Genomic DNA, 14,681 nt, shown 5'->3' with positions numbered 1-14,681 from the left:
ATCCCAAGTTTAGGGTACTGTTCACACACTGTCCCTGGGTTTGGTGCCACTCCAGGGAACATTCATGGCCTGAGGACTCCGTGCTGAGGGAGAGTTTGCCATCATCTATCAGCACAAGACCACCACTTTCACCCATCCTCTCTGTAAGTGCCTGGCTTCCAAAACTGCTCACTGGAGCACTGAATCCTGGCTATGGTAACAGATGGAATACATCCCAGTTCTGTTTCTTAAGCACTGGTACTGGATTAGCACATCTCATTGTTTTTTGTCTCTGTACTCCAAGTAACCAAGAATGAGCACAGTTAATTGCTGTCTCTGTACTCAAAGTAACCAAGAACAGTTAATTATTTTTTAAGGCTCATTACAGCAGCAATTCCAATTCTTTTCAGGCAAGCAAGACAACTGAGGAGTGAGAACTGAAAATTCTCATTTTGTCTTTTTCACAAAGCTCAAACTCTGCTTCCTTAGCAACCTTTTGTGACCTGTGAACTGTAATCTTGCTGAGACAGTAGAAATTTAGTTCTTTTCTTGTATTGTTGTAAGATTTCAAACCTATGCATGAGACTTTTTAAACTGTCTAGCCTCTGGTAAAGTAAACTGGAGTAATGCAACTCCTTAGAAATGGAAAAATTAGTAACATCTGGATAACTTGAATACAATGTACTGTGTCTGCAGTTTTCTACAAACTTTAACAATCTATCACATTTAACGGGCTGTGTAACAATTTCTCCTGTCAGAAGTACATTGAAACTGCAAAAGACCTCCCACATCTTAGTTAAGTATCTAAAATATTCAAACATAATTAGGGAAGAAACTCCTGTACTATGTGAAACAAGAAGGCTGCATCACAAGAAGAGGAAAACTTCATTATTGGCCAAAAATTATCTCTTAGAGGCAATTTCAGAAAGACTAAATAATTAATTTAATTAATTAAATTTAATTAATGAATTAAATTTAATTTAATTAATTTAGATCACACACTTGCTCTTGTAGTACTACCCCAGAAATACCTACATACATTACCTAAGGGGTATAAAAATAAAGCAAATCTGGCATCCAGGTTGGCTGGTACCAATGTGTCATGAGCCCATGTGGGACAGCAGTGTGAGGTCAGATCTGGAAGCACAGGAGCTCACCCAAAGCTGACATGTCAATATTAGTGTGCAGCCCAGAGATGAGGCAAATTTTCATGGCAATACAAGCATGGAGATGTACTGAAGGCACAGACAGGCAAGCCTAGATGTGTTCTGACCTCTCTGACTTGAGCTTTAGCTGAGTTACCGTCACCTCCTGCCACATTTCCAGTGAAAGTTGGAACAGTTTCTTTTTGTCCCTTAAAATATGGAAAAAAAAAAAAAATCTGACTTGCCTGTCTACCAAGGCCAGGTTGGATGTAGCACTGAGCAAACTGGTCTAGTGGAAGATGTCCCTGCCCATGACAGGGGGGTTGGAACTGGATGAGCTTTAAGGTCCTTTCCAAACCCAGGGCATTCTAAGATTCCATGATCTATGATCTTTCTTTATTTTCTGCCTGTTCCAACATCCACCTTCAGAGGCATGCAAGGTACAGCATGCCCCAGTGGTTTAAAAGTTTCCAAAGAGATGCTGTTGCCTGCATCCACAATAATGTCAATGTGACCTCTGGAGCTTTCCTGCCCCCCCAGCCCTTCCACTTGCTCAGGTTTTGGGGTAGGGGTGCCAGCCAGGGGAGGTGAATGCATCTCCCCTTTGAAATGAAGCATTCAGGCTGTTAAATCCCCGTGGTAGCTGGCTCTGCTCTGCCTTTATACAGCTCTGTCAAAGGCATCGAGCAGCAGGGGGAACTGCCTCCTTGTCATGTGGGCTGACAAAGACATAATGGTGTAAAATAGGTTTTCCTCTTCCATTTTATGTGATAAAGGTAAAGTCCCTTTGCTGACAGCCCCCCTGCCAGATCCATATTGTTGTTAATTTACTATTTCTATCACAGTAATGTGCTGGCTCTGCGAGAGATTGATGTTCTGTATGCAAAGTGCTCCTTGTAAATAGAACAACAAAGAGACATTCTGCAAGCACTTAAACCTAATAGTAAATGCTTTCTACTCAACATGTTGCTTGGTACATTTTGCTCACATTTATCTACCATGTTTCAGCTGGTAATGTCTCCAGCACTGCAAATGTTTGGGAATGGATTTCCGTGTTTCTCCTCTTCCTCTAAACCTTTTGCAACAAGTTTGATTCTTCTCCAGTACTTAAAACTGTCTACAGGGAAGGGTGAAGCTTCTGCCTGGGGTCTTTGAACAGCATGAGGATGCCTTGCTTCCCCATCCCATGCATAGCAGGGAAAAAAAGGACTATCACTGTCTTATTTTTTTTTAAATGTCATCCTCCCCAAAAGGCCACAGTTGTTAACCTGCAAATCTTGGCACTTGAACAAATCTCCCTCCCCCAGCTTCAGATAATGCAAGTTTCTTAAAGTTTTGAAAGAGACTTGGGACTACAATCATCTGACATACATGGAAACCCCAGGAGAGTCTGTCAGAAATGACCTTTCTGGACATCAATTAAACTCAGGTTCCATTTCTTTCAACTACATTGAGTTCCTATTTTTGTTAAGTCCTTCTTCTTAAAGCTCATCTTTGTAGTGTGTCTCCCCAGCCTGGGAGCAGGCAGGGCTCCTCTGCTCTGCCTGCACAAGTCAGTTCTGCTCGAGCAGCCCTGGGTCAAAGGTAAGAGCTCAGTAACTCTTCTCATCTCTTTCAGTCACAACAGGTTAACAAGGCCATGCTGACTGCCTCCATCTCCCGCCTTCCACTCCTAAGCAACGGGCTGGGCCCAGCCTTAAAATGTGAGTTATGATTCATAAAGCCATTACTAAGAACTCATAACCTCAAGTACACAGCTGCTTTGTGCAAAGGGGAGGTATGGAAAATAAATGTATGTTTTCCAAGAAAGCACAGACAAAGGATAATTGGCAAGTCAGTCATGGCACAGTTCAAACAAAGGCTACCCTTCTGTGGCTGGCTTTGAATTTGCTGCAGGTAGCGAATTTGTTTTCCCACCAAAAAAAAAAAAAAAAAAAAAGGAAAGTAACCTTCTTCTGTCTAATTAAGGACATATTTTGTGGTCAAAATGGAAGCCTGTTTACACCGCTACATGAATGCATAATGTGAACAATTTCTCTCTTCATTTGCAATTTTTACAGAACAAGTTCAGTGCAGGGTAGGGCTCTTAAGGGTGCCTGAAGCGAGGTTGAGGTGAGACAGAGCTGCCTGACTCCAAAAATCTTACTTAAATGGGGGTTAAAATGCTAGAGACAGTTTGCACATGGACCTCCAGGTTCCAGGGACTTGGTGCTCTGTGTGACCCAGAACAGACCCAGACAGTACCAAATCTTTTAACACCCTATTTGTGCCCAAGCCTAATAACAGCCCACTGCAGTGTCCAAGCCCTGCTGGCAGCGATGCCCTGTGGGGGCACTTGCAGCACATGCTGTCCTTGTTCTTCCTGCAAAGCCTGAGCAATCTGCTCTAGTCCCTGCCCATGGCAGGGGATTGGAACAAGATGATTTTAAGGTCATTTCCAACTCAAACCATTCCATGATTCTTTAAAAACCTGGTCACTTAATGGCTGCTGCTTTTCAAAATGAGAAGTGGGAAAAGTGTTGTCACTTCCCAGCTTTGCTTTATACAGTATTTTACAGGTTAGCCTGACCAATACAGGAAATGGAAGAATGTGTTTCAGGTCCTCCTTGCACATTAGCTGTCCCTAGATGAATGCTGCACATCTCTCAAGTGTGGAGTAAACTGAGATGTGTTTATTCTCCCTTCCTGAAATCCTGACAGACCTCTGAGGATGCAGATGAAATGCCATTCAGGAGTCTGGACCTATACCATGACTTGGCCATGTACCTGTAAAGCAGAAAGCTTTATCTCTGCTCCCAAGACCACATCAAATTACTTAAATTACAATTCTTTGGGTTCTCATTCTAGGGGCACATTTGAGATGCAGCAAGCTGTGCATGCAACCTCTGTTGACTGAGCTGATTTTGTGAAGATGTCACTTGGTCACAGCTGTGCTTGAGCCCTTATGACCTATCTTGCAATGACTCTGATTTCCCATGCAGGTCCTGAGATACTTCCCTCAGAAGGCTGGAACAACACACTAGCAATGCCAAGGCTGTGGGTTTGGAGCTCCTGAAGAATGGATATTTCTGTTTTGATGTTGGAGACTGCCAGGGCAAAGGACTCTATGTGCCTGGCCTTTGTTTTTCCTTAGGCAGCCTTTTACAGCCACTGCTGGAAACAGAACAATGAGCTCCACAAAGCTTTGTAACCCGGTGAAATGCCATCCTTGTGTGACTGTCCCCATGTGCTGCAGGGAGCACACCTACCATGGCCTGGGTGAGATTCAGCCCTGGCTCTCAGGCAGTGAAGTGCCACACTTTGCAGCAGCTAACTTTTAATCATTTATTTGACTTGATCTTTGTTCAGTCATGTCTGTAGGGAGAAGCAGCTGAAATAACCTGTACTACACTAGAGAGAGTTGCCAGTCAGTTCCTATTTCAAAAAAAAAAAAAAGGATTTATGATCTCTTTCTGCTAACAGCTCCATCACCTTACCTACTGTCCTATTGTGCAGTTTATCAAACTACCCTGCTCCAAGTTCTCCACTGCAGTTATAATCACTCACACTTGGATCAGGATGCATCCAGCTGCAATATGTGTCACTATGTTGCACTATCCAGCTTCTGGTTAGGTTTTCTCCCCTTTTTTTTTCCTCATCAGAGCTATTGCAATATGAATTTCAGAGAAAATTGCTTGAAAAGTTATACTAAACCTGAACCAAACACCAGTCTGAAATTCTTCCTCTCTGATGCATTTCTCCATCAACTGAACTGAACTGAACTTGAACTGTGGGGTTTTGAGGTCTTCATTGATCCTGAGCCAGATCTGAGCAAAGGAAAGAATGAATTTGTGGTTTCTGGCTCAGCAGGATGGGCTGGTTAAAAACTAGCATTTTTAGCAGGGTCTCCTTGGCTTGGAGATTTTAGTGCTGGAATCTGCAGGGCAGTGCAGCACTTCACTTGATCCATTCCCTCACTCCAGCATTTGACAGAAATCTTTTCCTCTGCCCAGGATCACCCTGTACTGCTCCACAGGTGCCAGGAGGGGATCTGTTCTGCATGAGGGCTCCAAATGCCTTCATAAATAAAGCTCTGAGGCAGAGCTGGGTCTGCCTCTGCTCTCTGGTGCCCTATTCCTCCTATTCTAAGTAGAGGTGCTCCTGCTGGAGCACTACATGGCTCAGTGTTTAAACCTGAACATCCCTGATGTGTGTGTGCAAAACTGGTCTCCCAGGATTGTTTCTGCCACACATTTTGGTTTTTTACCCAAGCTCTGACTTCTTCCTTCAACATGCCAGATTTAGAGCGATGAAGTGGTGGGGATGTGCTGGGAATGTGAGATAGGAACAGAGGCTAAAACCTGACTTTCTCTACTGGTTTACTCCATCATATGATTCCCTCCATTCATAAAAGTTGTTTTTCTCAGTTTTGACTGGTTTCTAAACCCTGTTAGCTCTCAAGAAGCTTTAGTTTTATCTCAGCCCATTGTGGCAGGGAGCAGGAAAATGTGGTGGTTTGTTTCCCTGGAAATGCTCTTTTGCTGTTCTCTTCAGGCATTAATATTATGTGTTACAGCTGTTTAAAAATTCAGTGGTAATTATGCACTCCAGCAGAGATGACTTCATCAGGATGAGGGTAGAATGCTCCTTTTTTAGCTCATGTCAGGGCAGGGAGATCTCTCCCACATTACATTTATTCTGGGAATACAGCTGTAGCCAGGCCAGGGTGGCACCTACACCTGGCCCTGGCTCAAGACAGCACTGGCCCTTCATCAGAAGGGATGAACTGCAGATCCTTCACAGGCCCAATTGTACTTTTGGATTTAAACATTTCCAGTTATAAATTCAACAAGAGGATTACTAAATGACCACATCAGTCTTTTCTACCACATTTTCTTCAAAAAATTCACTCATATAAGCCCAGAATTGATGACATTGCAGTATAGATCCACTAACTTATTACCCCATTATTAACTCCTAACTGCTCTAAAAGAGAGTGGTCCTGCTTATTAAGAGGAAAAAAGTTTGTATTGCTTTTATCAAAAGCAAAAGACCATTAAACATCATCACAGAAAGGCAGTCCTTCCCCTGGAGACAAACTGATATGGTACAGACAAAATGTAATGCCTGTGAGGGAAGCCAGTTCACTGCCTAATCCTGGGCTTTAGGCAGCTTGCTGTGATTCATGAATTCACTCTTGCCTTCCAAACCCCATTTGTTTCTTTAATTTTCAAAAGTTTTGGAGAGCCTTTTCCTGCACGAACTAAAGTTACAGGGAGGCATTGATTTCCTCCTGTTCCCATTGGTAAGAAATGTTGATTTAGTGCATGCACAAGCATCGCGCTGATGAGGCAGACAATCATGTTTAGAGCTCTGGAGAAATCCAGGTCTTTAGCACAAAGAGCCTCCTGATGACTATAAAATCATATTTTAGATAACAAAACCCTTCCTAGCAAAGCGATGCAGCCAGTGCTCCTGCCAGTCAGGGTACGTGCCCCATCTGTGCAAGCTCTGCTCAATTTGAGCACTCAAGAAGAACACGTTCACTGCCTCTCACATTTTCAACATGTTTTCTCAGTTATTCCATCAAACCCCAGCCAGTGGTGGTGGATATTGGCAGACACCAATCAATTCCTGAATAATACCAGCGCTTCCCCTCACTTGCTGAACTTCATCACCCAGCTTCAGGGTGTCTGTTACACTGCAGCTCTCATCAGTGGATGAAAAATATCTACATGCAGCTGCTGAAAATCTGGTTTATACTGACACCTCAGTGATCTTGTCGAGCTTATGCACCATGGCAGGGGCACAGACACAATGCCCATTTTGAGGTCACCATTCAGTGGTGACAAGCTCTTCTTCAGTACCCCACAATGCATCTGTGAGGTTGCCTCCAGGCTTTGCAGTGTCCAGTCTCAGCATCCCCAGGCAGAGAGAGTATTGCAATAGAGACAACAGGGTCAGGGAGTGACCAGACAGGCTCAGCTCATTCCTTAAGTTTCTATTTTACTAAGTTAATTTTCTATCTAACTATTCTGCAGGAAGGCCATTATCAAATCAGCTATTTCTTGGAGACAGTCACAACAGTTAATATAACTTTCACATTATTTAGGGAACCTCACTGTGCCTGAAAGTTCCACAGGGCAGCAGGCACCCCAATACAAGAGCTGCAGAAAGCTTGCACAAAAGGATATTCCTGGCTGTTTAAGCATTTTCTGTATGGGAACAGCAGCATGTCTGCCCTGTTTGCTACAATAATTATTGCTTGTATTTAAAATCTATAGATCAGACTTAGACTGCAGAGAGACAAAACCAGGCTTCTAGTCCAGCAGCCTGAAATGGGGCAAGTGATGGAGCTTTCAAACTTGGCAGTAACAGGAAAGTGGCAGCAGCCCACCCTGACCACCCCTGCACAAAACAGAGCAGGGGGACCCCTCTAGAAAGGGGTGACCCTTTCTCATTTGGCCATCCTGGTCTGTCTGAAGTGTCAGTGAAGGTGTGTGGAGGTTGAACCTGTCTCTTTGTGCAGGCAGCTGAAGGCAATGAGGCTTTGGCAGAAGCTCTGTGGTGGTTCAGCCCTTCCTCCCCTTGTGCTCCCACTGTCACTCTCCTTCTTTCCCACTCTGTGTGCTGGGTTTATGAATTTAATTTTGGTGATGAAAATAATTATGTAGCTAGATAAAAAAGTATGCAAATCTGACATAAGCAGTGGGGCACTGGGAAAATTGAAGCAGATGAAGGGCAGGCAAGACCCTGCTGGGTCCCTCATCCCTCCTTGTCTTCTCTTTGGTGTGGCAGAGCTGCCAGCTGGGACTCAGCCTGGATCTGTTCCTCCAGACCTCCTGGCTGCCTGCAGAGTGCTGCAGAGCCATGGCCAGCTGTGATTACAGCCCCTCCTTTCAACAGCAGGGTTTCTTTATCAGCTGAAGGTTATTAATCTCAGTGGTTTGTTATGCTGGGCTTCACTGGTGTATTAAATACAACACAGGCCATGGACAGGAATGTATTTTTTTTTTTTTTTAATGGAAGGGAAAAGCAGTTGGACTACATTTTTGGGAAAAAACAGCTAATTTTCTTCACTCATGTTATGGGTTCTTAGTAATTTCATTTCTGTGTTCAAAAGAAAGGAGCCCTTAGTTGGTACATGGGTGTATTGCTCCAATCAGCCCAGTGCAGTGCTAATGACCCCAGCACTTCTGCCTGGGGTTAATTTCAAGCCTGCAGGTGGATCCCTCACTGTCCACAAAGTCTTGAAAATCAACAGCTCAGCCAACTTTACAATACCGAGGCTGTTCATAGTGTTGTGAGGGAAAAGAAGGATCTGGAATTTGATGAGGCCTGTGCTGTTGAGCCTGGATGATGTGTGTACTCTGCTCTAATAGCAAGACTAAGCAGAGGAAATGTTAGGCCTGGAGAAGTCATCCTGACAAAGAGTCAGCTCACTTAAAATACAGAATAAAATCCTGAAACTGTTAAAAATCACCATGGCTGGTCCTTACCTCAGGATGCTGTGTATAAACCTCTTATCTCTGCCTGCAGCTTCAACAAGATGTTATTTATAATGACCTCTGAGAACACAGACGTAATAAAAGTCGTGAGACTCTCACTGAAGACAAAGAACAAAATGCACCTATTTATGGAAGGAAAACTTTCATAAGCACGGAAGGGAACATTGTGAGCAGCATAAATGTTCAGACTAAATTGTATTAAAGCAAATCTTCAGATTGTAAGTGACATTTTAAACATACTTCTCCTGAAAAATTTCAAGCAATGAATAATGGAGCTGAATCAGATGGAGTACAAGGCATCTTGTAGCCAGAGAGTATTTACTGTCTCACTCCTGATCTTTGTTTTTTGTTTATTGAAAGCTTCGCCTGCAATGAATGTGACCTCATGTATTGAAGAAACAAAACAAGAGAAAAAGGCAGCAAATAGCTTATGAGCCATCCAGGGAAAAAAAAAGATTTGTTAACATAAAACTTTCATTAAACAATGAATAATGAATTTGCTGGTGTTTACACTGAACAATTTCTTAGATGCTGTTTTCCTGTTCTCTGCTGGTGAAAATCAACTTCCATTTTTACAAGAAATAAAGAGTACCAGTCCAGAAGGAGGTCCTCACACCTTCTCCCTCTCCCCTTTCAGACTGATTTTGAGCCCTGGTTAGTGAAGAGAATAAGGCCATGAGCTGGTTTCTGCTCCCATTAATATGATCAAACCTAAAAAATGTCCTAAAATACAACACCAAAGCCCACATGCCTGGCCTCATGGTCTTATACTGAGGCCACAGTCTTAGGTTGTTGGCCTTGCTTGCTTTCTGGTCCCTAAAGTCCTTTTTTTTTCTTATCATACCATGCCATAACTTCAACAAGAAGGGTTGGTTAATTTTTGGTGGCTGTGAGGGGACAGGAATCACAGGCACAACCACTGTCTGTTACTGCTGATGGTTCCCTCTCTTTTGAGGGCTCAGATGAGAGAGCCTGGTTTGAGGGAAGGGAGGTGCATCCCTGGGACTTAGAACCTCCTGAGGAAGGTGTGGAATTAAAGTTGCTGTGGCTGTAGAGAAAATGGAGATTTGCCTCTGTCCCCACGAAGATCAGATTCACCAATGAAAGAGGAAAACATCTTGCCCAACAAATACACTTAAAGAAAAGACCTGCTCCCCACTCACCCAGGAACCCAGTGATTGAAAAGGACTTGCCAAAATATCCACTGTCCCAAATGTGGAGTCCATCCAGGAAGGCTGAGCCCCTGGAAAAGGCAGGAGTGAGGGAGAGATCCCTGTAGGTGCTGCTTCCTCTTGCTTTGATCCAAGAAACTCCTCATTCCGGGGAGGAGACCCAAAGGGAGCAGGTCTGGACTCTGCTTTGGAAGAGTTTGCTGTTCCATGTGGCTGTAGAGCCTGTGTGGCATCTCACTGTCACTCCAGGTCACTCTAGGAGAGAAGCAGCCAGGTAGTCTCTCTTCAGGGAAAGCATTATTGAAAATGTCACAGTAACTCCCTGCTGAGCATTTCTTCGTTTTGTCTTCATGGAATTTCATTCAATTTTCCTTCCACTTAAAGCATAATAAATATTCAGAGTGATGATATCCTGATTCTCTGGATCAGTTATTGTTACCACTCCTCCAATTGCCAGGCTTTGATGGCACCTCAGCACTCCATCAGAAGAAACTCTGACCTGTTCCTTTCACCACAGGATGACCCAGATATGCTCTGTAAGTCCAGATATTATGAAGATTAGTTTTGAGTTGCAGTCAATTAAAATTCAATTCTTTTTTCTCTTCATTACCATACACTGGCAAATTCAGACTTATTGAGCTGCTGTTGCTGAGAAGACCACAATGATGGTATCTTTAAGCAACTTGGATGGTAAACTGAAGATAACAATACTTTAAGATTCAATCAAATCTCTTGTTAAAAGATCCCTTGGGCTATGCCAGATTTATTGGAGAAAAGTTTGAGTTCCTTTTGAGTCCTGTGGGAGAGTGAGGCTCATTCAGTTGATTGAGTTAACTTAGTTAATCTGTTAGCTTAATTTCAGCAAGGCTGTACTTCAGGAGCATCAAAACCCCATGAAAAAGCAATTTGCTCTGTGTTTCACATATTAAATCACAGCGTTCCAAAACAGTAAGAGTCACTGCAACAGGATAACAGCAAATTTTGAATATTTGTTAGAGGGTTGGGGATTTTCACTAACAAACACATAGACATAGCAAGTATCCTTCAGAAACTATTTGTTTTAGAGAAGGGGACAAACAACAGACTGACTTGTCTGACTACATTCAGTCTGCAATGTTAATGCTGGAGTCAGCACCAAAGGGACATTTCCTTACAAATCACTACAAAGGAAGATTACAAGACAAATCTTGACTTTGTCGTGATCATAAGATCGTGTATTTGGCTTAACTAGTGCTGATGTGTTTTAATTTTGATGTGTCAGCACTTGGGGAGAAGGACAATGTAAACACACAGCCTGAAGGCTGAAGCTAGAGAAGTATGGAAGAAGTTTATCACGGGGTGATGAGCTCCCAGGAGCAGGAAACCACTGCCAGGTCAGATGCCAGGACCATCATGGAGTGAGGGGGAGAATCTGTCCCTGAGCCGTGGGGCGCACTGGTGCTGTGAGATAATAAATAATTAAACAAGTCCAGAGCCAGAAAGAGAAAAGGATAATAATTCCCTAACCAGCAGCACAAATTTTAGCAAGTGAAATGAAAAACCCTTTTAAGGCAGTCCAAGAAAAAATAATAGGGAAGGTTGTGAGAAGTAATTTAATAAATGTGTGAAACTTCACAGCAACAAAAACTTCAAAGGCATCAGAAGTAAGACATTTACCACACTTGGGGAGATCCAGAGGTGAACAAGCTATAAAAGCATCACACAGGGAAGGCAAAGTCATTGCAAGAAATCTGAATGGGTGTTGGGGAAGGTGGATCCCAATGTAAACAGGTACAGCAAAGCTGGTACCACATCTTCTGCTAGAGGAGGGCACAAAGTAGCAGCAGCTGCTTCTGGAGGGAAGCAAATCCTTTGTTCCTCCTGCAATAGATCAAGGTAGAACTTTGATTGTCTTGTCCCTGTGTTCTCCACAAAGAGCCAAAGGAGAAACCTGAGACTGTTGTTCTTTAGGGGGTACCTATCCAGAAAACACCTGTCTTAGCTGGAAAGAACTGTGGACTAGCATGTGGAACAAATCAATAAATAAAAATAAATCATTTCAAAGAAATATAAAGAGGTTAAAGGCTTTCATTTATTCTGAGAATTAACATAGCTTAGGCTCTAGATATCAGAGAATTTTTTTTTTAAACCAGAACTACAAGAGGCATGTTGGAAATAAAGGGCGTTATGCTTGGCTTTTGCATTGAGCAAACTCACACTTTTCCTGTCAAGCAAACTCATAAAAACTTTCATAAAGTGTAGACATAGGGAAAAAAGTGATTTATTGAGGAATAATCAACACAGTTTGTGTCAGGCCAGTCACGACTTACAAATCTACAAGTACTCTGTGAAGGTATAAGGAAGTATATGAATAAAGGTGATTCAGTAGATAGTGTATGAGGGTTTCCAGGAATCTTTCAGCAAGTTCATCTACAAAGGTTCTTAGAGAAATGAAGTTGTCATTTGGAGCTGTTGTCATGTTGAAGTTGTATTTGGCTTCATATGGATTAATAACTGGTTAGAGGATTGGAAATAAGGAAGGAATAAGGATTGAGTTTTACACAGTAAGGAAATATTAACTATGCTGGGATGTCACCATTTTCTCAGAAGGAAGTTTGAAAAGGGGGCTAGGTGGCAAAGTTTGTTGGTAATGCAAAAATACTTAACATAGCCAAATGTAGATCTGACTGTGAATGACTGCAGAAAGTCTTGGTATACACTGAGCAGAATTCAGCACTGATATATGCAGTATTGTGAATCTGAGGGGAAAAAGGAAATTCAGCCATGCATATACTGTTCTTGGCTCTGAATTAGCTGTTACCAGTCAAGAAGTAAATCTTGGAGTTGCTTCTGTAAGCTCACTGCTCAGCAGCGGTCAGAAGGGCAAGCAGGCTGTTAGGAATTATTAGGGAGAAGAATTGAGAGTCAGACTGAAAACACTTTTAACCATCTGTACAAGTGTCTGGTGCAGACATATTCTGGAGACTGCACAGAGGGCTAGTCCTTTCCTCATCTCATAAAAAGCAGAGTTGAAAGAGGCATGAGAAAATTTGATCAGAGAACATCCTGCACAGGAGGAAAGACCAAAGAGACCATGACTGGCTTCAGAAAGAGGAAAAGGGAAAGGCATATGCTAAAGCATGAAGGATGCTTTATTGAAGGATGAAGTTATTACAGGGTTAGAGAAAGGGCATGAGGAAGGACTATTCTCTGGTGCTGATCACACAGAAATGAATGGGACTTCAATGCTGAGGCATCAAGCAGCAATTTCAAAACAAACTGGAGAAGGTATTTTTTCAGAGTCCATAACTGAAGAAGGCATTTGTTGCTGAGAGAAGCTGCAGAAGCAAAAATGCAAATGGATTCTGGAAGGAATTGGCTAAATTAAGGCAGGTCCGTGGGTGCTCATTAAACAGGTCAGTCTCTGTACGACCTTCAGCTCAGGTACTCTCCAAGGCACTGACTGCCAGGGAGGTGCTTGGTTAAATATCAGCCTGTGCTTGTTATGACCTTCCCCTGTGTGTCTCTGACTGGGTACTTTGGGAAACAGGTCTTGGGGCTGGTTGTGCCTGGGCTGATTAGACTGGTCATTATTATATTCTTATGTTAACAAACTAAGCAATTAGTGCACTCCCTTGGGAGCAACTTCTGTCCCAAGGAGCACGAATATGTCCTTGATTCAGCAAGTCATGCGTGCTGTTCCTGGGCATTTCTAACACATGAACCCTGTGGAGGCAAGGGTGACCATGTCCTATGTGTGTTTGATGTCATACATGCCACTACAGACTCGCTGCCTGGTGTCAAAGGAAAGATGTTTAAAGTACAACAGTATAAATGGGAAACTTGTTCCCTGCAGTCAGAACTTCTGTGTATGCTAAATGAGAGGCAAGGGTACAGAAATGTGGATGGATTATAGTGGATACAGACACACCAGCTGCTTTTACATTTTTCTGTTTTAAAATATATCAGCAGACTAAGACAGTTTCTGAAAATTTACAGCTTCCCAACAAGCATCTATTATCAGTTTAACATAAAATCAGTACTTACACAATATGTCAAACTGCTCCGTGGCGTTTACTTATGTTATGCTAATATGTTCCAGAAGAAGGAAGCAAGGTATAACAGCAGGTCCTCCCTGGCAGTTGTTCCTCAGGCAAAATTCTAATGATATTACATGATGGAGGAAATCCCTGAGTAGATGAGCTACATGATAAATCTTTGAGAGTGTGAGGAATTACTTGTAGCATTTAGCAATAAAACACAGCATTGTCAGCGTCGTGTAAGACAGAATCTGATTTCAATAGCAGTAATTTAATGTGCAAGAATATCACTCTGTGTTTGTGTGTGTGCTTCAAGGGGGGAAAGAAGGGGATGTGATAAACAGTATTCACACCTGCCAAGAGCAGCTGCTGCTTCTTCTGGAAAAATTCATGCAGAGTGAAACATACCTCTGTACAATAGCACAGGGGTAAGCAGGTATAGGTAAAGTAAGTACTGGAATAAGGGGGCAATAAGGAGGGAAGTGGGAATGCTGAGATGGGCCCAGGATGTTTCATTGCCAGACCTTCAAAAGTGTGGAGTTTTTGGCCAGCTTCCTTAATCTCCCTGTGTTTTCTCTAAAAAGAGGAGCTGCCCTGAGGACATCAGAGGTAAGGTTTGGCTGAGGAGCAGTCTTGGCAGACAAAGTTTGGCAGAGGAATATTTGTATCCTTTTATGCAATTTTCTCATTTTTTTCTTTTTGGTGTACATTCTCCTTGTCTTAAACTAATGACATAAGGGTTTTCACCATTCCCAAAGAAATTAAAACTTCATTTCAGGTTGGACAAAAAATGCCAAACCCCTTAAAAATTAAATCATTTCAAAGAAATAAAACTTTTCAAGAATGCGTATTAATTTTGAGTGATTCCTACTCAGCCAG

Source organism: Vidua chalybeata, chromosome 2, assembly GCF_026979565.1.
Source record: "Vidua chalybeata isolate OUT-0048 chromosome 2, bVidCha1 merged haplotype, whole genome shotgun sequence".
NCBI lineage: Eukaryota > Metazoa > Chordata > Aves > Passeriformes > Viduidae > Vidua > Vidua chalybeata.
Note: the sequence above shows the minus strand (reverse complement) of the source record.